At 47.5% G+C, this 21542-nt stretch overlaps 6 non-coding genes across 6 annotated transcripts; all 6 read left to right on the top strand.

Moving 5' to 3' along the window:
• The first annotated feature begins 9035 nt into the window (after positions 1-9035).
• On the top strand, positions 9036-9199 carry LOC130131167 (U1 spliceosomal RNA). The gene has a single exon (XR_008812330.1). It is a non-coding gene; the product is annotated as a U1 spliceosomal RNA (small nuclear RNA).
• Positions 9200-11408: 2209 nt separating this feature from the next.
• On the top strand, positions 11409-11572 carry LOC130131147 (U1 spliceosomal RNA). Its single transcript, XR_008812311.1, has one exon. It is a non-coding gene; the product is annotated as a U1 spliceosomal RNA (small nuclear RNA).
• A 2209-nt stretch (positions 11573-13781) lies between these two features.
• Positions 13782-13945, top strand: LOC130131094 (U1 spliceosomal RNA). The gene has a single exon (XR_008812262.1). It is a non-coding gene; the product is annotated as a U1 spliceosomal RNA (small nuclear RNA).
• A 2209-nt stretch (positions 13946-16154) lies between these two features.
• On the top strand, positions 16155-16318 carry LOC130131135 (U1 spliceosomal RNA). Its single transcript, XR_008812300.1, has one exon. It is a non-coding gene; the product is annotated as a U1 spliceosomal RNA (small nuclear RNA).
• A 2209-nt stretch (positions 16319-18527) lies between these two features.
• Positions 18528-18691, top strand: LOC130131093 (U1 spliceosomal RNA). Its single transcript, XR_008812261.1, has one exon. It is a non-coding gene; the product is annotated as a U1 spliceosomal RNA (small nuclear RNA).
• Positions 18692-20900: 2209 nt separating this feature from the next.
• On the top strand, positions 20901-21064 carry LOC130131158 (U1 spliceosomal RNA). The gene has a single exon (XR_008812322.1). It is a non-coding gene; the product is annotated as a U1 spliceosomal RNA (small nuclear RNA).
• Positions 21065-21542: the final 478 nt, after the last annotated feature.

The raw sequence follows: 21542 nt of genomic DNA, 5'->3' as shown, positions 1-21542 counted from the left end.
ATTAATATACACATGACCAGACATTAAACCAAACAGCAGTATGAACAAAAGTGTGAGTTGTCCAAAAGGCTGATGAAAAGCTGAGACTCACTGTGGTGTCAAAGTTCTTGGGAACCTCATGATGAGGGGACGGAAAACCTCACTTTTATTTGGTGGACTCCATCCTGGTTCCCCTGCCGAGCTTCCTGTGGAGAAAATGCCTCTGTAAATGTGTTCCCTGTCATGTTTTCCCTCTGCAGAGAAAGAAAAGATCCATGAGGAACTGAGACTACTTTAGAGCTGAAACAACTCTGGAATAACCAAGTCAGATTACTGGACTGTCAGTTGTCTATTTAGCCTGGCACACAACAGAAGACATTTCACATGTTGGTAAGTGATGTTGAACATGTAGGAGACTGCAGACACCAGGACAGATTTCCCTGATTATTTATCTTGCAGTCATCAGAGTGAACACACTAGACGACTAGACGGACCATCAGTCCAGCTTCACTCAGCCATGTTTCATGCCAACCAGGTGTCTTGATGCATCTTCAGTAATGTCCCCCGGTGTTTGGCAGAATACTCTGAGGAAGTATTTAGTACCTGAATACTACAAACGCTGTCGACCACAATGTGCGTTACGCTCTGCAAATCTCTAATGTCGCTTTAATCAGGAGCAGAGTCGATGGTAGGAGACATCGGACCGGCGGCATTTAAGTTTCAGTTGACTTCAACTCACTATTTATTATTGTTGTTATTATTATTATTATTATTAACACTAATTACACATTATATATTAACGTTATTAATAACATTAACACGTATTATTATTATTATGTTGCATGAATGGGAAATAGGCCATGATGGAGAAGTTTGCATGTGCACGCGCGCACGCGCGCACGCGCACACGCGCGCACACACACACACACACACACACACACACACACACACACACACACACACTACATGAGGTGAGCATAGAGTAAATGTGCTGCAGTAGATGGAACATATGATATGGTGATTTATCAGTAATGAGTTGCAGACTGCAGCATTTCCTTTAAAAGACGGTTTTCTTCTGTTACAACGGCTCAAGCCAAAGTCACGTGACCACACGGTCTCCCCCATAACACCCAAACTGAGTCTAAAAGTATTTTCCTATAAATTGGTAAAGTATCTGTAATCTACAGCTGTTGTCAATAAGTCAATCAATGTGTGTGTGTGTGTGTGTGTGTGTGTGTGTGTGTGTGTGTGTGTCTCCATCATGGTCTATTTTCCATTCATGCATCCTCGTCCGCAGCTCCAGGCAGGGGCCGCGTGGTTGCTGTGGCAACCGGACGAATCAGACCAAGCGCTCCCAGCCGAACCAGCGCCACCTCTCCCAGCCAGACACCCTTGACACACCTCCCCGCCCTCCAGACGACTGTAATATTCTCTAGAACAGTGTTTCTCAACCGGGTGTCCGCGGACCCCTAGTGGTCCGTGGTGTAATTGCAAGGGGTCCGTGAAAATAAAATATATTTAAAAAAAAGATCCTATGACATTTATAGAAATAGGATTATTTTACTCAAATGTGACCGAGACCTTTATCTACCTAAACTATAAAGGGTAACAGGACTTTTTTCTCTAATTACATCTGTTTCACAAGTGTAATTTATTGTATTTTAATAATAGATCTCGCTCCCGTTTGCATTGTTAAAAGTTACTGCATAAAAATTCTGTTGTTACATATATCTGAAAGTTACTGCATACGAATTCTGTTTTGTTAACTATATCTAAGTTACAACTGAAAGCTCTTATTTTTGCCCCAAAGAGTGAATAAATGCTATAATGCAATTTTAAATTCAGTTTCTACTGTTTCTATCAAATTGCAACCCCCCTCCCCCAAGATCAGGTGGAAGGTTCCTCAGGGTAGATCAAAAATACGCAGGGGGTCCAGGACCCCAAAAAGGTTGAGAACCACTGCTCTAGAATATAATAGCCCGTTTGTCTATAAGGATGTGATACAAGCACTCCTATTGGCTGTTAAGTTAGCCGCAAGCTGATTGGTCCATCTGACGCATGAGGACGCAGGGGAACCACATAATCGTCAGGCTATGTTTAGCGCTCAGACGAGTCGCTACTGCGGAGCTAGCTATTGTATGACTGTAACCGTCACCATTGAAATAAGGACACTGAATTATAAAGTCGTCGTCGGATTCCTCCAAACTGACAGAAAGTCAGACAGCGACCACGTCACAAAAACCTTTCGACGCCAGGCGAGACCGCCGCCAAACCCACCTCGGTGTTACCGGAACTGCCGGTCTGCGTGGGCTAGCAGCTAGCTTAGCCTGCCCCGCTTCCGCGCCCTGTCAAACCGCCCTCGGCGTTACCTCCCCGGGCGCAGCTCCGGGCAAGGCCGCGGTCTCTGGGCCCACAGCGCAGCCCACAGCGCAGCGATGGCGGCGAACATCATCTTCTTCTCCGCCATCTTCAGGTACTAAATACTTTTTATAATGGTGTTCATATACTACAGAATAACCAGGGAAGCTAACCAATTCAGATTCAGCCGCGAATCCGCAGCATCCCTTGGACTGTCTTGAATTCACATGACTGGAGTAAATCACGTCGGCAAACCAAACAAGGGAAAACCACTTACCATCGTGTGTCTATGTAGTCCTGTATATCTTCGTGTGTCTATGTAGTCCTGTATATCTTCGTGTGTCTATGTAGTCCTGTATATCCTCGTGTGTCTATGTAGTCCTGTATATCGTCGTGTGTGTATGTAATCCGTTATAACTTCGTGTGTCTATGTAGTCCTGTATATCTTCGTGTGTCTATGTAGTCCTGTATATCGTCGTGTGTGTATGTAATCCGTTATAACTTCGTGTGTCTATGTAGTCCTGTATATCCTCGTGTGTCTATGTAGTCCTGTATATCCTCGTGTGTGTATGTAATCCGTTATAACTTCGTGTGTCTATGTAGTCCTGTATATCCTCGTGTGTCTATGTAGTCCTGTTTATCCTCGTGTGTGTATGTAATGCGTTATAACTTCGTGTGTCTATGTAGTCCTGTATATCCTTGTGTGTCTATGTAGTCCTGTATATCTTCGTGTGTCTATGTAGTCCTGTATATCGTCGTGTGTGTATGTAATCCGTTATAACTTCGTGTGTCTATGTAGTCCTGTATATCCTCGTGTGTGTATGTAATCCGTTATAACTTCGTGTGTCTATGTAGTCCTGTATATTTAGTGTGTCTATGTAGTCCTGTATATCGTCGTGTGTGTATGTAATCCGTTATAACTTCGTATGTCTCTGTAGTCCTTTATATCTTCGTGTGTCTATGTAGTCCTGTATATCGTCGTGTGTGTATGTAATCCGTTATAACTTCGTGTGTCTATGTAGTCCTGTATATCTTCGTGTGTCTATGTAGTCCTGTATATCCTCGTGTGTGTATGTAATCCGTTATAACTTCGTGTCTCTATGTAGTCCTGTATATCTTCGTGTGTCTATGTAATCCTGTATATCCTCGTGTGTGTATGTAATCCGTTATAACTTCGTATGTCTCTGTAGTCCTGTATATCTTCGTGTGTCTATGTAGTCCTGTATATCCTCGTGTGTCTATGTAGTCCTGTATATCCTCGTGTGTCTATGTAGTCCTGTATATCGTCGTGTGTGTATGTAATCCGTTATAACTTCGTGTGTCTAAGTAGTTCTGTATATCTTCGTGTGTCTATGTAGTCCTGTATATGCCCATTTCACGCCGTGGCCATCTTGGATTTTAAAAAAAACAAGTGGTGGGAACTTAACCACGCCCCCTTCTTACTCAATCGGAAATCAATGCAGCCGGGGCCAGCAGCAAACATGGTTTGGACTACCAACCACGAGCACCTACCGTCATTTACCACAATATGAAAACTAAGCTGGATCTTTTCTTTTTCGAGTATTTTCTGCCTCTCCTGTGCCAGTGAGGAGAGACACACACAGGGCTGTATTCAAAGAAGCTGTTTAATCACAATAAAATAAAAAATAAGATACATTTCAATTTTATACTGTACATTCAATATTTATACATTAGATTGTCCCATCTACAATATTTTCATTCTTTGTCCTTTAACTTTAACAAAACTGTTGGTTCATTTTAAACTAAAATATGTTCGGTCAACTGTCATTCTGTTGTAGCAATAAACTGGAACTCGCTACCAACTCAAATCATCAATTGTTTACTAAACTAAGACAGTGATTGCTCATCTCAAGGTGTGGGCTAAAAAATGGGACTGTACTGAAATGAAGTTAAATATGTTTCAATCTATCTAAGGTTTGTGTGCACTATTTTCTTGTCAGCTGAATTTAACGAAGGTTTAAAACAGTGGTCCCTGAAAATTAGTTAGGAGAGCACACACAGTCCACAGTTGGTTGACTGTTCCACTTAGTGAAAGGGGTATGACTCCATCAAAAATGTGGTACTCCTTTATGCGTCTTATTGACCATTCGACGTGTATTCTCAAGCCAGCAATACTCCGTGTGTCTGTGAGCTCATCACAGCTAAACTGTCCACTTGGGCCTAAAAATGCAGGGATGACAAGTTTTACATCTATTTCATCGAGCAGGTCTTTGATAAGGAAGCCCTTATCGGCCATGACCTCATCACCTGACTCTAAGAGGTCCAGAACACCTGACCTCTTAGTTATCTCCTTATCAGAAATACATCCTGTGTATAGATTACTTACCAGGCTAACTGACCCTGAGGGAGTGATCCCAATTAGGGATTTCAGTGTAGTGTTACTTTTATAATGGGAGTATGTCATGGTGTTCAAAACCTTCGAACTAGCTGTCTCGATGCGGATCTCTGTGCAGTCTAGTATCACTCTTGTGTTTGGGTAGAATTCCCTGAATACTGGTGGCATTAGCTCGTCTATTGCTGCTCTACTAGGCCATATTGGGAGGGTCCCTAACATAAAGAGCAAATAGTTGGCTCACGTTGTACAGTTCCTGCTGACTCTGGCTGGCGACACATTGAATCGTACAGATAAATCCAGAGCAAAAAAGCCCTGCCTCACACGGCACAAGAACGGGAAAAACTGATCAATCAGCGATAAATGCTCTGCATGGAAGCCAGACACAGAAATGTGTTCTAGGTTATGGCTGTTCCTTTGCATTTGAGTCCATCGCACCATGGACTCTGCAGTAGGCTGTAAAGCTAGGAAGAGTGCTTTGAGGGTGTGGTAATCCTTAAAACCAGTGTAAAACCTGATCAGATTGGGCGCACACTGGAAGCGTTCTAGACCAAAACGCTCACTTTTCAGCTTTTTATTTTCGTCCTCCAGGAAAGCCATGCGTTTCTTTACTGCGTCAAGCTGGTCTTCCACAGAACGGGGCTTCACGTCGTAGTCATGATCAGGTAGAGTCGCCCAAACCTCACTGGACACATGAGGATATGTCATACATGTGGGAAGCAATATAAATCCACACATTTTCCTGTTATCAAGATGATGTGTCAGAACAGAGCTATCCACTATTGAAAGATTAGTGAATATATATATATATATACATATTATACAATGCAGTAATCTACATGTTTGAAAAATTGTATTGTACTGACAGTAACAACTCACCTATCTCCCTCATGTTCCTCTTCATCTTCTTCCGCTATTAAGTCACCAATGCGACTAAAAACAGGAGCAAACATTTTTGAAACGTCAAGGATTTATCTCTTTCCCTTCTTTGATAGGAGTTGCAGGATGGTACACAGCAGTACGACATGTTGCTTCCAGCAGTGTTTTCAATGAAGTAAGAAGGGGGCGTGGCTAAGTTCCCGCCCCTTGGTTTTTTTTAAATCCAAGATGGCCGCGGCGTGAAATGGGCGTATAGCCTCTCACTTGCTTTCAGACCTACTAAAGGCTGTCTATCCTAATCTACTAGGACAAACAGTGCGCTAAAAGAGCGCCCCTCTCCTGACAGGGTAGCCCTAAACACACCCTTTGATGGTATAGGCTCATTGTTATACGCTCTTATGTTCACTTTCTTTGGTCTCATTTTGGGCTTCATGTTCAGTTTCTTGTAGTATCTCATGGGTAGGATATTGACACATGCCCCTGTGTCTATCTTCATTGGGACTGTTACATTATCCACTTCTAAGTTGGCTATCCATTCATCTTCAGTGCCATCCTCATCCACTAGTGCTACTGTCTCTACATACAGCACATCATCACCATCACTGTCACTTGCCTCTTTTGCCTGTCCCACTACATGCACTTTTTTCTTTGTGACACATGTCCTCGCAAAATGATTTTTACCTCCACATTTGCAACATCCTTTGCCATATGCTGGGCACTTGTTTGGAGCATGTTGGCTTTCACATCGTTCACAGTCTTTGCCATATTCTTTTGATAGTCTTTCTCCACGTTGTTTCTCTTTCGTTTTCTGTGACTGACATTTCTCATTTTTCTTCTTGTGCTTTTGCACTGCATCAACTGACTCGATCGTTGTTTCACTGTCATTGTCAAAGGACTTGAGCTGTAGCTTTGTGCTTTCAGATGCTTGGTAAATCTCTACTGCTTTTTCTAGAGTAAGGTCAGTTTCCTTTAATAAAAGTAGCCTTACTCTCTTGTCCTGCACTCCTACGACGATTTGGTCTCTTGTCATGGACTCACACGGTGTGCTGAAGTTACAGACGTAGGTCTGTCACATAACTTTCTATGGACTCTCCTACTTTTTGCATTCTGTTTCTGAAGACATACCGTTCGTATGTTTCATTCTTTCTTGGCGTGCAGTAGTCCTCAAATGTCCCCAGGACCGCGGGAAACTGGTCTTTCTCATCCTCCGTAAATGCGTACGTGGTGTTGTACACATCCAGCGCGGATCTGCCAGCTCCAGTTAGCAGCAGGGCTATCTTGCCACGGTCGTCATCTTCTTCTATCCCTACCACCAGCAGGTTAAACCCAAAACACTGCCTGAAGCTTTTCCAGTTCTGGTGGACATTGCCTGTTAACTTTAGCTCGTCAGGCGGACCTATATCATTATTTCTTTGTTTTGACCGTTTTACTCTGGATTTACTCCTGGTGCCATGTAACGACTGCTACTCACGCCAGATGCTATTCTCAAGTGCGTAGTTTATTCTTCGTTCCCGCATAACATACAACACAGTGTCCTGCAATATCAGTATCACCACAGCGCCATCTATAGACTAGGCTGTATCAGTACAAATTCCTTAGCGGTCTGTTCTCCTGTAATGCCTTTTGTCTGTTTTACTCTTCCATCTGAACTTGCGCTCTTCTCCACATTATTACACAGAACAAAATCACAAAGACTCCAAAGAGTTTCTACTCCTAATCTTGTCTGTTCGTTTATTCTTATTTCCTCCCCTCCTGTTATCATGTGTACTAGTGTGTTATCTATAAGGGGCCTGACTCATAGGTCCTACAGTCTTGTGAAGAGAAGTGTTTTGTTTTTTGTTAGAGGCCAGGCGCCGGCTCCGTCCCGGAGTTTCTGTGGCTCACACAGGCTTATCGGGCTGGCTCGGATATCCTTGTCGCCTTTCCTCCCTTATCTCCCCAGCCTCTAGAAGGGGGGTCAACAGGCGCTCTCCCCTATTGAGTGTCGTGGGTCACACGTCCCTCAGCGTCCCTCAACCTGGAGTGTGGCTCGGCCCCTCCGCTGGTTTTACAAGACTGCGGACCGGTTTAGGGCCCAACCAGGCGCAGGCTTTTATCTACCAGCTTATTATCCTTCAGGCTGGAGGATTTAGATACTGTATCCGGGTGTACTATTACGCCCTGATACTGTGCCATACCTGTCCCTGTTTCCCTAAACAGGCTCCTACCTCCCCTGAGCTAGGGCTTGGTGGACACGGTATCAAACGTTTCTTACTGTTTCTTGATACTGTACCGTGCCCTGAGACACTGTACTTTGCAAAAGATACCGTATATCCCCTATATACTGTTACACAAAATACTGTACCGTGCCTCGTCCAAATCTTTTCTGAGATAGACGCTTCACTCTCTACCCGTGTTAACCCCCCATGCAGAAGGACCCTTGTCTCTTTAATTTGGTCGTTACATTTGGTAAGCTTCTAGAAGCAGCTCTTACCGGCGCAGATAATGGGCGTCTCAGCACCAATCTCCTCACAGAAATATTTGTAATAAAGCAAAATATTGCTTACCACTTTTCCGTGAGGAGTCCAGAGCTGGGTCCACCCTGCGTCGAAGGCAGCTTGCTTTATCCAATCCTGTTCATGACGCCAATTTTTCTCTGTGGTGGCCAGTGATACAGAGACATTGCAAAAACAAAAAAAAAGTCAATGAGACGAGGATCACTCAAAATAAGACTTTTATTGACGTATCAATCCCCCTTTGACAGTTTAATGGTTGTCTTGATGTGCTGCTACTACTGTTTTCTGTCTAATAATGGTTACACTTACATGATGGAATGTCACTTATCCTACTTTTGGGCATAAACAAGTTTATCTTCTACTATCGTTCTGTCCTGGTTATACGGCCCTGTGCTACTTGCCACAATTGCTTGTCAGTCTAATCACATGAAATGACAGATAGCCACATTTGCCCTGACGTAATACCACACTAACACTTTTCCTTCAAACGAATCATCGAAGAACAAACATCGCCTTAAACTTGAACTTTGAAAACCATTTTTCTTCCTGTTGATAAGCTTTGATGCTCGTCTGATCTGACCGCTCGGATGACGTCGCTACGCGGAATTTGCATAATCGACGTTTGACTGGTCCGCTACAATCGGCTCTGCGACAGTTTCGGCTTCCGATTGGTCTAGAGCGTACACTCGCCGTAGACTTTAGACCAATCAGGAGCCGTAACGGTGTACAGTCGAGGTAGACTTTACACTCCTGCAGAAGGCCTCGTGTTCAATTCCCCAAATGTTATAGACTCTGGACTGCATCATTTCCGGTAGTGGGGGGCTGCGTTCGCGCTCTTACCCGTTTACATGTTAAAAGAAACAAACCTTGATTTCTGTGAGGACAAAGCAGTCGCTTTACTTGATGCCGTGGCACCGTCATACAGATAGATGTGTGTCAGAATCAGGTCCTCTGTGCGATGGCTGGGGTTCATACTTACCTGGCAAGGGAGACACCATGATCAAGAAGGTGGTTCACCCACGGCGAGGCTTGACCATTGCACTCCGGTTGTGCTGACCTGTGCAAATTCCCCAAACGTGGGAATCTCGACTGCATAATTTCTGGTAGTGGGGGACTGCGTTCGCGCTCTCCCCTGAATAAATGTCAGAAGAAAAACAATATGGTTCCCGTTAAGACAGGAAAACACAGACATTACGACATTCGGCATGCTCATAATCTTGCGTCCCTTAATTCATCATCGGGGTTTCGTTCCTCTTTGTCTCCCCAATTATATGGGACCAATTACCCCACTCTTCCGATCCCTCCCGGTTTCTGCTCCATCCCCTCTGCCATTGCGCGGAGGGCTGCAGACTACCACATGCCTCCTCCGACGCATGTGGAGTCGCCAGCCGCTTCGTTCCCCTGACAGTGAGGAGTTTCGCCAGGGCGACGTAGCGCGTGGCAGGATCACGCTATTCCTCCAGTTCTCCCTCTCCCCCGAACAGGCGCCCCGACCGATCAGAGGAGGCGCTACTGCAGCCACCTCGACACATACTCACATCCGGCTTCACACCCGCACACACGGCCAATTGTGGCTTTAGCGACACCAATCAAGGCGGGGGTAACACGGGGATTCGGTCCGGCGACGAGTCCTAAAAGTAGATGAAGAAAACCCAATTAAACAAATGAGACAAAAATATGATACTTGCTCATTCATTTATTGAGCAAAATGATCCAATATTTCACATCTGTGAGTGGCAAAAGTAGGTGAACCTTTGCTTTCAGTATCTGGAGTGACGCCCCTTGTGAAGCAACCTGTCAACACAACTCATAAGGCCATTTTCCACCAGCGGAACTACCCGAACCTTTTAGGGGGCCGGCAGCTTTGCTGGTGTTTCCACTAGAGGAACTACCCCTGACCGGAACTCTTACTGGGACTTTTAAGGGAGCGTCTCTAGTCCCTGCTCTGGGGTCGGTACTTCTGAGCGGCCCTAAAAACCTGCTGGGAGGGGCTCGACGCCGATTGGTTGAACGTCGGAAGCAACCAGCCTTCTACTTCGGTGTTCAACAAGCGCAATTGTATAAGCCAGCAACCAAGCTGTGTGGTAGCAAACTTAATTTCGATCAAGCGAAATGGAGAAATCAGCCGAGAAACGGACAGACGAGGAGGTGCAGGCTTTGTTGGCTGACTACGCCACCGTCGAGGTTCAGCGGGGGCTCGAGTCCTCCAGGAGAAACGAGACGATTTACCTCGACATTTCCCGCCACCTGGATGGGATAATTACGTCGCGGTGAAAGCTGTCGCAAAATGTTGACGTCAACTCATGATCCCGGCGGTTCCTACGTCGCTATGGAAACACGACTCTCGACAGGGCGACTACGGGGTAGTTCCACTTGTAATTCGCGCCAGCCTGTGAGTTCGTGTAGTTGTTCCTATGGAAAATCGCTAATAGCTATAGCTAACACTTTTCCTTCAAACGAATCATCGAAGAACAAACATCGCCGTAAACTTTGAAAACCACTCTTCTTCCTCTTGATAAGCTTTGATGCTCGTCTCATCTGGGACCTATGACTGGTACGCTACAATCGGCTCTTTCGGCTTCCGATTAGTCTAGAGCGTTCACTCACCGTAGACTTTAGACCGATCAGGAGCCGTAACTGTGTACAGTCGAGGTAGACTTTACACTCCTCTAGAACGCCTCGAGTTCAATTGAGCTTTCGCAAAGTACCTCCCCAGAACGGTGCTTGTCCAATCCGACCTTAGCAACGGTCCGTCAAGCTTTCAAACACACAACAAAATGCTGAAACGGTGTGCCTATGGGATCTGCAGATCGGATACTAGATATGTGAAAAGTTTGGAGGGGGTGTCATTTTCTTTCCCTTCCCGAAACCCAGAACGCAAGAAGCGCAATGTCGTCAATAGATGTCACAGTATAGCAGACCCCATGGCCAGCTTAATCCATCCAAAATCAACAAAAATACCTGTCTGCTCCAAGCTAAGCTTGCTACTAGCTATTATTGATAGCTAATGTATTACTACTGTTACTTTTAACCACACAATGCGCTGATTTCTTCCTTCATGTTTTGGTGTTTTCCGGCTACTTCCTGGATAGTTCTGAAAGGCTTGACGGTCATAGCAACGGTAACTGACTTTGCGAAAGGTCAATTCCCCAAATGTTATAGACTCTGGACTGCATCATTTCCGGTAGTGGGGGACTGCGTTCGCGCTCTCCCCCGTTTACATGTTAAAAGAAACAAACCTTGATTTCTGTGAGGACAAAGCAGTCGCTTTACTTGATGCCGTGGCACCGTCATACAGATAGATGTGTGTCAGAATCAGCTCCTCTGTGCGATGGCTGGGGTTCATACTTACCTGGCAGGGGAGACACCATGATCAAGAAGGTGGTTCACCCACGGCGAGGCTTGACCATTGCACTCCGGTTGTGCTGACATGTGCGAATTCCCCAAACGTGGGAATCTCGACTGCATAATTTCTGGTAGTGGGGGACTGCGTTCGCGCTCTCCCCTGATTAGATGTCAAAAGAAAAACAATATGGTTCACGTTAGGGCAGGAAAACATAAACATTACGACATTCGGCGTGTTAATAATCTTGCGTCCCTTAATTCATCATCGGGGTTTCGTTCCTCTTTGTCTCCCCAATTATATGGGACCAATTACCCCATTCTTCCGATCCCTCCCGGTTTCTGCTCCATCCCCTCTGCCATTGCGGGGAGGGCTGCAGACTACCACATGCCTCCTCCGACGCATGTGGAGTCGCCAGCCGCTTCGTTCCCCTGACAGTGAGGCGTTTCGCCAGGGCGACGTAGCGCGTGGCGGGATCACGCTATTCCTCCAGTTCTCCCTCTCCCCCGAACAGGCGCCCCGACCGATCAGAGGAGGCGCTACTGCAGCCACCTCGACACATACTCACATCCGGCTTCACACCCGCACACACGGCCAATTGTGGCTTTAGCGACACCAATCAAGGCGGGGGTAACACGGGGATTCGGTCCGGCGACGAGTCCTAAAAGTAGATGAAGAAAACCCAATTAAACAAATGAGACAAAAATATGATACTTGCTCATTCATTTATTGAGCAAAATGATCCAATATTTCACATCTGTGAGTGGCAAAAGTAGGTGAACCTTTGCTTTCAGTATCTGGAGTGACGCCCCTTGTGAAGCAACCTGTCAACACAACTCATAAGGCCATTTTCCACCAGCGGAACTACCCGAACCTTTTAGGGGGCCGGCAGCTTTGCTGGTGTTTCCACTAGAGGAACTACCCCTGACCGGAACTCTTACTGGGACTTTTAAGGGAGCGTCTCTAGTCCCTGCTCTGGGGTCGGTACTTCTGAGCGGCCCTGAAAACCTGCTGGGAGGGGCTCGACGCCGATTGGTTGAACGTCGGAAGCAACCAGCCTTCTACTTCGGTGTTCAACAAGCGCAATTGTATAAGCCAGCAACCAAGCTGTGTGGTAGCAAACTTAATTTCGATCAAGCGAAATGGAGAAATCAGCCGAGAAACGGACAGACGAGGAGGTGCAGGCTTTGTTGGCTGACTACGCCACCGACGAGGTTCAGCGGGGGCTCGAGTCCTCCAGGAGAAACGAGACGATTTACCTCGACATTTCCCGCCACCTGGATGGGATAATTACGTCGCGGTGAAAGCTGTCGCAAAATGTTGACGTCAACTCATGATCCCGGCGGTTCCTACGTCGCTATGGAAACACGACTCTCGACAGGGCGACTACGGGGTAGTTCCACTTGTAATTCGCGCCAGCCTGTGAGTTCGTGTAGTTGTTCCTATGGAAAATCGCTAATAGCTATAGCTAACACTTTTCCTTCAAACGAATCATCGAAGAACAAACATCGCCGTAAACTTTGAAAACCACTCTTCTTCCTCTTGATAAGCTTTGATGCTCGTCTCATCTGGGACCTATGACTGGTACGCTACAATCGGCTCTTTCGGCTTCCGATTAGTCTAGAGCGTTCACTCACCGTAGACTTTAGACCGATCAGGAGCCGTAACTGTGTACAGCCGAGGTAGACTTTACACTCCTCTAGAACGCCTCGAGTTCAATTGAGCTTTCGCAAAGTACCTCCCCAGAACGGTGCTTGTCCAATCCGACCTTAGCAACGGTCCGTCAAGCTTTCAAACACACAACAAAATGCTGAAACGGTGTGCCTATGGGATCTGCAGATCGGATACTAGATATGTGAAAAGTTTGGAGGGGGTGTCATTTTCTTTCCCTTCCCGAAACCCAGAACGCAAGAAGCGCAATGTCGTCAATAGATGTCACAGTATAGCAGACCCCATGGCCAGCTTAATCCATCCAAAATCAACAAAAATACCTGTCTGCTCCAAGCTAAGCTTGCTACTAGCTATTATTGATAGCTAATGTATTACTACTGTTACTTTTAACCACACAATGCGCTGATTTCTTCCTTCATGTTTTGGTGTTTTCCGGCTACTTCCTGGATAGTTCTGAAAGGCTTGACGGTCATAGCAACGGTAACTGACTTTGCGAAAGGTCAATTCCCCAAATGTTATAGACTCTGGACTGCATCATTTCCGGTAGTGGGGGACTGCGTTCGCGCTCTCCCCCGTTTACATGTTAAAAGAAACAAACCTTGATTTCTGTGAGGACAAAGCAGTCGCTTTACTTGATGCCGTGGCACCGTCATACAGATAGATGTGTGTCAGAATCAGCTCCTCTGTGCGATGGCTGGGGTTCATACTTACCTGGCAGGGGAGACACCATGATCAAGAAGGTGGTTCACCCACGGCGAGGCTTGACCATTGCACTCCGGTTGTGCTGACCTGTGCGAATTCCCCAAACGTGGGAATCTCGACTGCATAATTTCTGGTAGTGGGGGACTGCGTTCGCGCTCTCCCCTGATTAAATGTCAAAAGAAAAACAATATGGTTCCCGTTAAGGCAGGAAAACACAAACTTTACGACATTCGGCGTGTTAATAATCTTGCGTCCCTTAATTCATCATCGGGGTTTCGTTCCTCTTTGTCTCCCCAATTATATGGGACCAATTACCCCACTCTTCCGATCCCTCCCGGTTTCTGCTCCATCCCCTCTGCCATTGCGGGGAGGGCTGCAGACTACCACATGCCTCCTCCGACGCATGTGGAGTCGCCAGCCGCTTCGTTCCCCTGACAGTGAGGCGTTTCGCCAGGGCGACGTAGCGCGTGGCGGGATCACGCTATTCCTCCAGTTCTCCCTCTCCCCCGAACAGGCGCCCCGACCGATCAGAGGAGGCGCTACTGCAGCCACCTCGACACATACTCACATCCGGCTTCACACCCGCACACACGGCCAATTGTGGCTTTAGCGACACCAATCAAGGCGGGGGTAACACGGGGATTCGGTCCGGCGACGAGTCCTAAAAGTAGATGAAGAAAACCCAATTAAACAAATGAGACAAAAATATGATACTTGCTCATTCATTTATTGAGCAAAATGATCCAATATTTCACATCTGTGAGTGGCAAAAGTAGGTGAACCTTTGCTTTCAGTATCTGGAGTGACGCCCCTTGTGAAGCAAGCTGTCAACACAACTCATAAGGCCATTTTCCACCAGCGGAACTACCCGAACCTTTTAGGGGGCCGGCAGCTTTGCTGGTGTTTCCACTAGAGGAACTACCCCTGACCGGAACTCTTACTGGGACTTTTAAGGGAGCGTCTCTAGTCCCTGCTCTGGGGTCGGTACTTCTGAGCGGCCCTGAAAACCTGCTGGGAGGGGCTCGACGCCGATTGGTTGAACGTCGGAAGCAACCAGCCTTCTACTTCGGTGTTCAACAAGCGCGATTGTATAAGCCAGCAACCAAGCTGTGTGGTAGCAAACTTAATTTCGATCAAGCGAAATGGAGAAATCAGCCGAGAAACGGACAGACGAGGAGGTGCAGGCTTTGTTGGCTGACTACGCCACCGACGAGGTTCAGCGGGGGCTCGAGTCCTCCAGGAGAAACGAGACGATTTACCTCGACATTTCCCGCCACCTGGATGGGATAATTACGTCGCGGTGAAAGCTGTCGCAAAATGTTGACGTCAACTCATGATCCCGGCGGTTCCTACGTCGCTATGGAAACACGACTCTCGACAGGGCGACTACGGGGTAGTTCCACTTGTAATTCGCGCCAGCCTGTGAGTTCGTGAAGTTGTTCCTATGGAAAATCGCTAATAGCTATAGCTAACACTTTTCCTTCAAACGAATCATCGAAGAACAAACATCGCCGTAAACTTTGAAAACCACTCTTCTTCCTCTTGATAAGCTTTGATGCTCGTCTCATCTGGGACCTATGACTGGTACGCTACAATCGGCTCTTTCGGCTTCCGATTAGTAAAGAGCGTTCACTCACCGTAGACTTTAGACCGATCAGGAGCCGTAACTGTGTACAGCCGAGGTAGACTTTACACTCCTCTAGAACGCCTCGAGTTCAATTGAGCTTTCGCAAAGTACCTCCCCAGAACGGTGCTTGTCCAATCCGACCTTAGCAACGGTCCGTCAAGCTTTCAAACACACAACAAAATGCTGAAACGGTGTGCCTATGGGATCTGCAGATCGGATACTAGATATGTGAAAAGTTTGGAGGGGGTGTCATTTTCTTTCCCTTCCCGAAACCCAGAACGCAAGAAGCGCAATGTCGTCAATAGATGTCACAGTATAGCAGACCCCATGGCCAGCTTAATCCATCCAAAATCAACAAAAATACCTGTCTGCTCCAAGCTAAGCTTGCTACTAGCTATTATTGATAGCTAATGTATTACTACTGTTACTTTTAACCACACAATGCGCTGATTTCTTCCTTCATGTTTTGGTGTTTTCCGGCTACTTCCTGGATAGTTCTGAAAGGCTTGACGGTCATAGCAACGGTAACTGACTTTGCGAAAGGTCAATTCCCCAAATGTTATAGACTCTGGACTGCATCATTTCCGGTAGTGGGGGACTGCGTTCGCGCTCTCCCCCGTTTACATGTTAAAAGAAACAAACCTTGATTTCTGTGAGGACAAAGCAGTCGCTTTACTTGATGCCGTGGCACCGTCATACAGATAGATGTGTGTCAGAATCAGCTCCTCTGTGCGATGGCTGGGGTTCATACTTACCTGGCAGGGGAGACACCATGATCAAGAAGGTGGTTCACCCACGGCGAGGCTTGACCATTGCGCTCCGGTTGTGCTGACCTGTGCGAATTCCCCAAACGTGGGAATCTCGACTGCATAATTTCTGGTAGTGGGGGACTGCGTTCGCGCTCTCCCCTGATTAAATGTCAAAAGAAAAACAATATGGTTCCCGTTTAGGCAGGAAAACACAAACTTTACGACATTCGGCGTGTTAATAATCTTGCGTCCCTTAATTCATCATCGGGGTTTCGTTCCTCTTTGTCTCCCCAATTATATGGGACCAATTACCCCACTCTTCCGATCCCTCCCGGTTTCTGCTCCATCCCCTCTGCCATTGCGGGGAGGGCTGCAGACTACCACATGCCTCCTCCGACGCATGTGGAGTCGCCAGCCGCTTCGTTCCCCTGACAGTGAGGCGTTTCGCCAGGGCGACGTAGCGCGTGGCGGGATCACGCTATTCCTCCAGTTCTCCCTCTCCCCCGAACAGGCGCCCCGACCGATCAGAGGAGGCGCTACTGCAGCCACCTCGACACATACTCACATCCGGCTTCACACCCGCACACACAGCCAATTGTGGCTTTAGCGACACCAATCAAGGCGGGGGTAACACGGGGATTCGGTCCGGCGACGAGTCCTAAAAGTAGATGAAGAAAACCCAATTAAACAAATGAGACAAAAATATGATACTTGCTCATTCATTTATTGAGCAAAATGATCCAATATTTCACATCTGTGAGTGGCAAAAGTAGGTGAACCTTTGCTTTCAGTATCTGGAGTGACGCCCCTTGTGAAGCAACCTGTCAACACAACTCGTAAGGCCATTTTCTACCAGCGGAACTACCCGAACCTTTTAGGGGGCCGGCAGCTTTGCTGGTGTTTCCACTAGAGGAACTACCCCTGACCGGAACTCTTACTGGGACTTTTAAGGGAGCGTCTCTAGTCCCTGCTCTGGGGTCGGTACTTCTGAGCGGCCCTGAAAACCTGCTGGGAGGGGCTCGACGCCGATTGGTTGAACGTCGGAAGCAACCAGCCTTCTACTTCGGTGTTCAACAAGCGCAATTGTATAAGCCAGCAACCAAGCTGTGTGGTAGCAAACTTAATTTCGATCAAGCGAAATGGAGAAATCAGCCGAGAAACGGACAGACGAGGAGGTGCAGGCTTTGTTGGCTGACTACGCCACCGACGAGGTTCAGCGGGGGCTCGAGTCCTCCAGGAGAAACGAGACGATTTACCTCGACATTTCCCGCCACCTGGATGGGATAATTACGTCGCGGTGAAAGCTGTCGCAAAATGTTGACGTCAACTCATGATCCCGGCGGCTCCTACGTCGCTATGGAAACACGACTCTCGACAGGGCGACTACGGGGTAGTTCCACTTGTAATTCGCGCCAGCCTGTGAGTTCGTGTAGTTGTTCCTATGGAAAATCGCTAATAGCTATAGCTAACACTTTTCCTTCAAACGAATCATCGAAGAACAAACATCGCCGTAAACTTTGAAAACCACTCTTCTTCCTCTTGATAAGCTTTGATGCTCGTCTCATCTGGGACCTATGACTGGTACGCTACAATCGGCTCTTTCGGCTTCCGATTAGTCTAGAGCGTTCACTCACCGTAGACTTTAGACCGATCAGGAGCCGTAACTGTGTACAGCCGAGGTAGACTTTACACTCCTCTAGAACGCCTCGAGTTCAATTGAGCTTTCGCAAAGTACCTCCCCAGAACGGTGCTTGTCCAATCCGACCTTAGCAACGGTCCGTCAAGCTTTCAAACACACAACAAAATGCTGAAACGGTGTGCCTATGGGATCTGCAGATCGGATACTAGATATGTGAAAAGTTTGGAGGGGGTGTCATTTTCTTTCCCTTCCCGAAACCCAGAACGCAAGAAGCGCAATGTCGTCAATAGATGTCACAGTATAGCAGACCCCATGGCCAGCTTAATCCATCCAAAATCAACAAAAATACCTGTCTGCTCCAAGCTAAGCTTGCTACTAGCTATTATTGATAGCTAATGTATTACTACTGTTACTTTTAACCACACAATGCGCTGATTTCTTCCTTCATGTTTTGGTGTTTTCCGGCTACTTCCTGGATAGTTCTGAAAGGCTTGACGGTCATAGCAACGGTAACTGACTTTGCGAAAGGTCAATACCCCAAATGTTATAGACTCTGGACTGCATCATTTCCGGTAGTGGGGGACTGCGTTCGCGCTCTCCCCCGTTTACATGTTAAAAGAAACAAACCTTGATTTCTGTGAGGACAAAGCAGTCGCTTTACTTGATGCCGTGGCACCGTCATACAGATAGATGTGTGTCAGAATCAGCTCCTCTGTGCGATGGCTGGGGTTCATACTTACCTGGCAGGGGAGACACCATGATCAAGAAGGTGGTTCACCCACGGCGAGGCTTGACCATTGCACTCCGGTTGTGCTGACCTGTGCGAATTCCCCAAACGTGGGAATCTCGACTGCATAATTTCTGGTAGTGGGGGACTGCGTTCGCGCTCTCCCCTGATTAAATGTCAAAAGAAAAACAATATGGTTCCCGTTAAGACGGGAAAACACAAACATTACGACATTTGGCGTGTTAATGATCTTGCGTCCCTTAATTCATCATCGGGGTTTCGTTCCTCTTTGTCTCCCCAATTATATGGGACCAATTACCCCACTCTTCCGATCCCTCCCGGTTTTTGCTCCATCCCCTCTGCCATTGCGGGGAGGGCTGCAGACTACCACATGCCTCCTCCGACGCATGTGGAGTCGCCAGCCGCTTCGTTCCCCTGACAGTGAGGCGTTTCGCCAGGGCGACGTAGCGCGTGGCAGGATCACGCTATTCCTCCAGTTCTCCCTCTCCCCCGAACAGGCGCCCCGACCGATCAGAGGAGGCGCTACTGCAGCCACCTCGACACATACTCACATCCGGCTTCACACCCGCACACACGGCCAATTGTGGCTTTAGCGACACCAATCAAGGCGGGGGTAACACGGGGATTCGGTCCGGCGACGAGTCCTAAAAGTAGATGAAGAAAACCCAATTAAACAAATGAGACAAAAATATGATACTTGCTCATTCATTTATTGAGCAAAATGATCCAATATTTCACATCTGTGAGTGGCAAAAGTAGGTGAACCTTTGCTTTCAGTATCTGGAGTGACGCCCCTTGTGAAGCAACCTGTCAACACAACTCGTAAGGCCATTTTCTACCAGCGGAACTACCCGAACCTTTTAGGGGGCCGGCAGCTTTGCTGGCGTTTCCACTAGAGGAACTACCCCTGAACGGAACTCTTACTGGGACTTTTAAGGGAGCGTCTCTAGTCCCTGCTCTGGGGTCGGTACTTCTGAGCGGCCCTGAAAACCTGCTGGGAGGGGCTCGACGCCGATTGGTTGAACGTCGGAAGCAACCAGCCTTCTACTTCGGTGTTCAACAAGCGCAATTGTATAAGCCAGCAACCAAGCTGTGTGGTAGCAAACTTAATTTCGATCAAGCGAAATGGAGAAATCAGCCGAGAAACGGACAGACGAGGAGGTGCAGGCTTTGTTGGCTGACTACGCCACCGACGAGGTTCAGCGGGGGCTCGAGTCCTCCAGGAGAAACGAGACGATTTACCTCGACATTTCCCGCCACCTGGATGGGATAATTACGTCGCGGTGAAAGCTGTCGCAAAATGTTGACGTCAACTCATGATCCCGGCGGTTCCTACGTCGCTATGGAAACACGACTCTCGACAGGGCGACTACGGGGTAGTTCCACTTGTAATTCGCGCCAGCCTGTGAGTTCGTGTAGTTGTTCCTATGGAAAATCGCTAATAGCTATAGCTAACACTTTTCCTTCAAACGAATCATCGAAGAACAAACATCGCCGTAAACTTTGAAAACCACTCTTCTTCCTCTTGATAAGCTTTGATGCTCGTCTCATCTGGGACCTATGACTGGTACGCTACAATCGGCTCTTTCGGCTTCCGATTAGTCTAGAGCGTTCACTCACCGTAGACTTTAGACCGATCAGGAGCCGTAACTGTGTACAGCCGAGGTAGACTTTACACTCCTCTAGAACGCCTCGAGTTCAATTGAGCTTTCGCAAAGTACCTCCCCAGAACGGTGCTTGTCCAATCCGACCTTAGCAACGGTCCGTCAAGCTTTCAAACACACAACAAAATGCTGAAACGGTGTGCCTATGGGATCTGCAGATCGGATACTAGATATGTGAAAAGTTTGGAGGGGGTGTCATTTTCTTTCCCTTCCCGAAACCCAGAACGCAAGAAGCGCAATGTCGTCAATAGATGTCACAGTATAGCAGACCCCATGGCCAGCTTAATCCATCCAAAATCAACAAAAATACCTGTCTGCTCCAAGCTAAGCTTGCTACTAGCTATTATTGATAGCTAATGTATTACTACTGTTACTTTTAACCACACAATGCGCTGATTTCTTCCTTCATGTTTTGGTGTTTTCCGGCTACTTCCTGGATAGTTCTGAAAGGCTTGACGGTCATAGCAACGGTAACTGACTTTGCGAAAGGTCAATTCCCCAAATGTTATAGACTCTGGACTGCATCATTTCCGGTAGTGGGGGACTGCGTTCGCGCTCTCCCCCGTTTACATGTTAAAAGAAACAAACCTTGATTTCTGTGAGGACAAAGCAGTCGCTTTACTTGATGCCGTGGCACCGTCATACAGATAGATGTGTGTCAGAATCAGTTCCTCTGTGCGATGGCTGGGGTTCATACTTACCTGGCAGGGGAGACACCATGATCAAGAACGTGGTTCACCCACGACGAGGCTTGACCATTGCACTCCGGTTGTGCTGACCTGTGCGAATTCCCCAAACGTGGGAATCTCGACTGCATAATTTCTGGTAGTGGGGGACTGCGTTCGCGCTCTCCCCTGATTAAATGTCAAAAGAAAAACAATATGGTTCCCGTTAAGGCAGGAAAACACAAACTTTACGACATTCGGCGTGTTAATAATCTTGCGTCCCTTAATTCATCATCGGGGTTTCGTTCTTCTTTGTCTCCCCAATTATATGGGACCAATTACCCCACTCTTCCGATCCCTCCCGGTTTCTGCTCCATCCGCTCTGCCATTGCGGGGAGGGCTGCAGACTACCACATGCCTCCTCCGACGCATGTGGAGTCGCCAGCCGCTTCGTTCCCCTGACAGTGAGGCGTTTCGCCAGGGCGACGTAGCGCGTGGCGGGATCACGCTATTCCTCCAGTTCTCCCTCTCCCCCGAACAGGCGCCCCGACCGATCAGAGGAGGCGCTACTGCAGCCACCTCGACACATACTCACATCCGGCTTCACACCCGCACACACGGCCAATTGTGGCTTTAGCGACACCAATCAAGGCGGGGGTAACACGGGGAT

The sequence above is a fragment of the Lampris incognitus genome, chromosome 20 (genome assembly GCF_029633865.1).
Source record: "Lampris incognitus isolate fLamInc1 chromosome 20, fLamInc1.hap2, whole genome shotgun sequence".
Taxonomy (NCBI): Eukaryota; Metazoa; Chordata; class Actinopteri; order Lampriformes; family Lampridae; genus Lampris; species Lampris incognitus.
The sequence above is the reverse complement of the archived record's forward strand: the minus strand, read 5'-3'. Positions and strand labels throughout refer to the sequence as shown.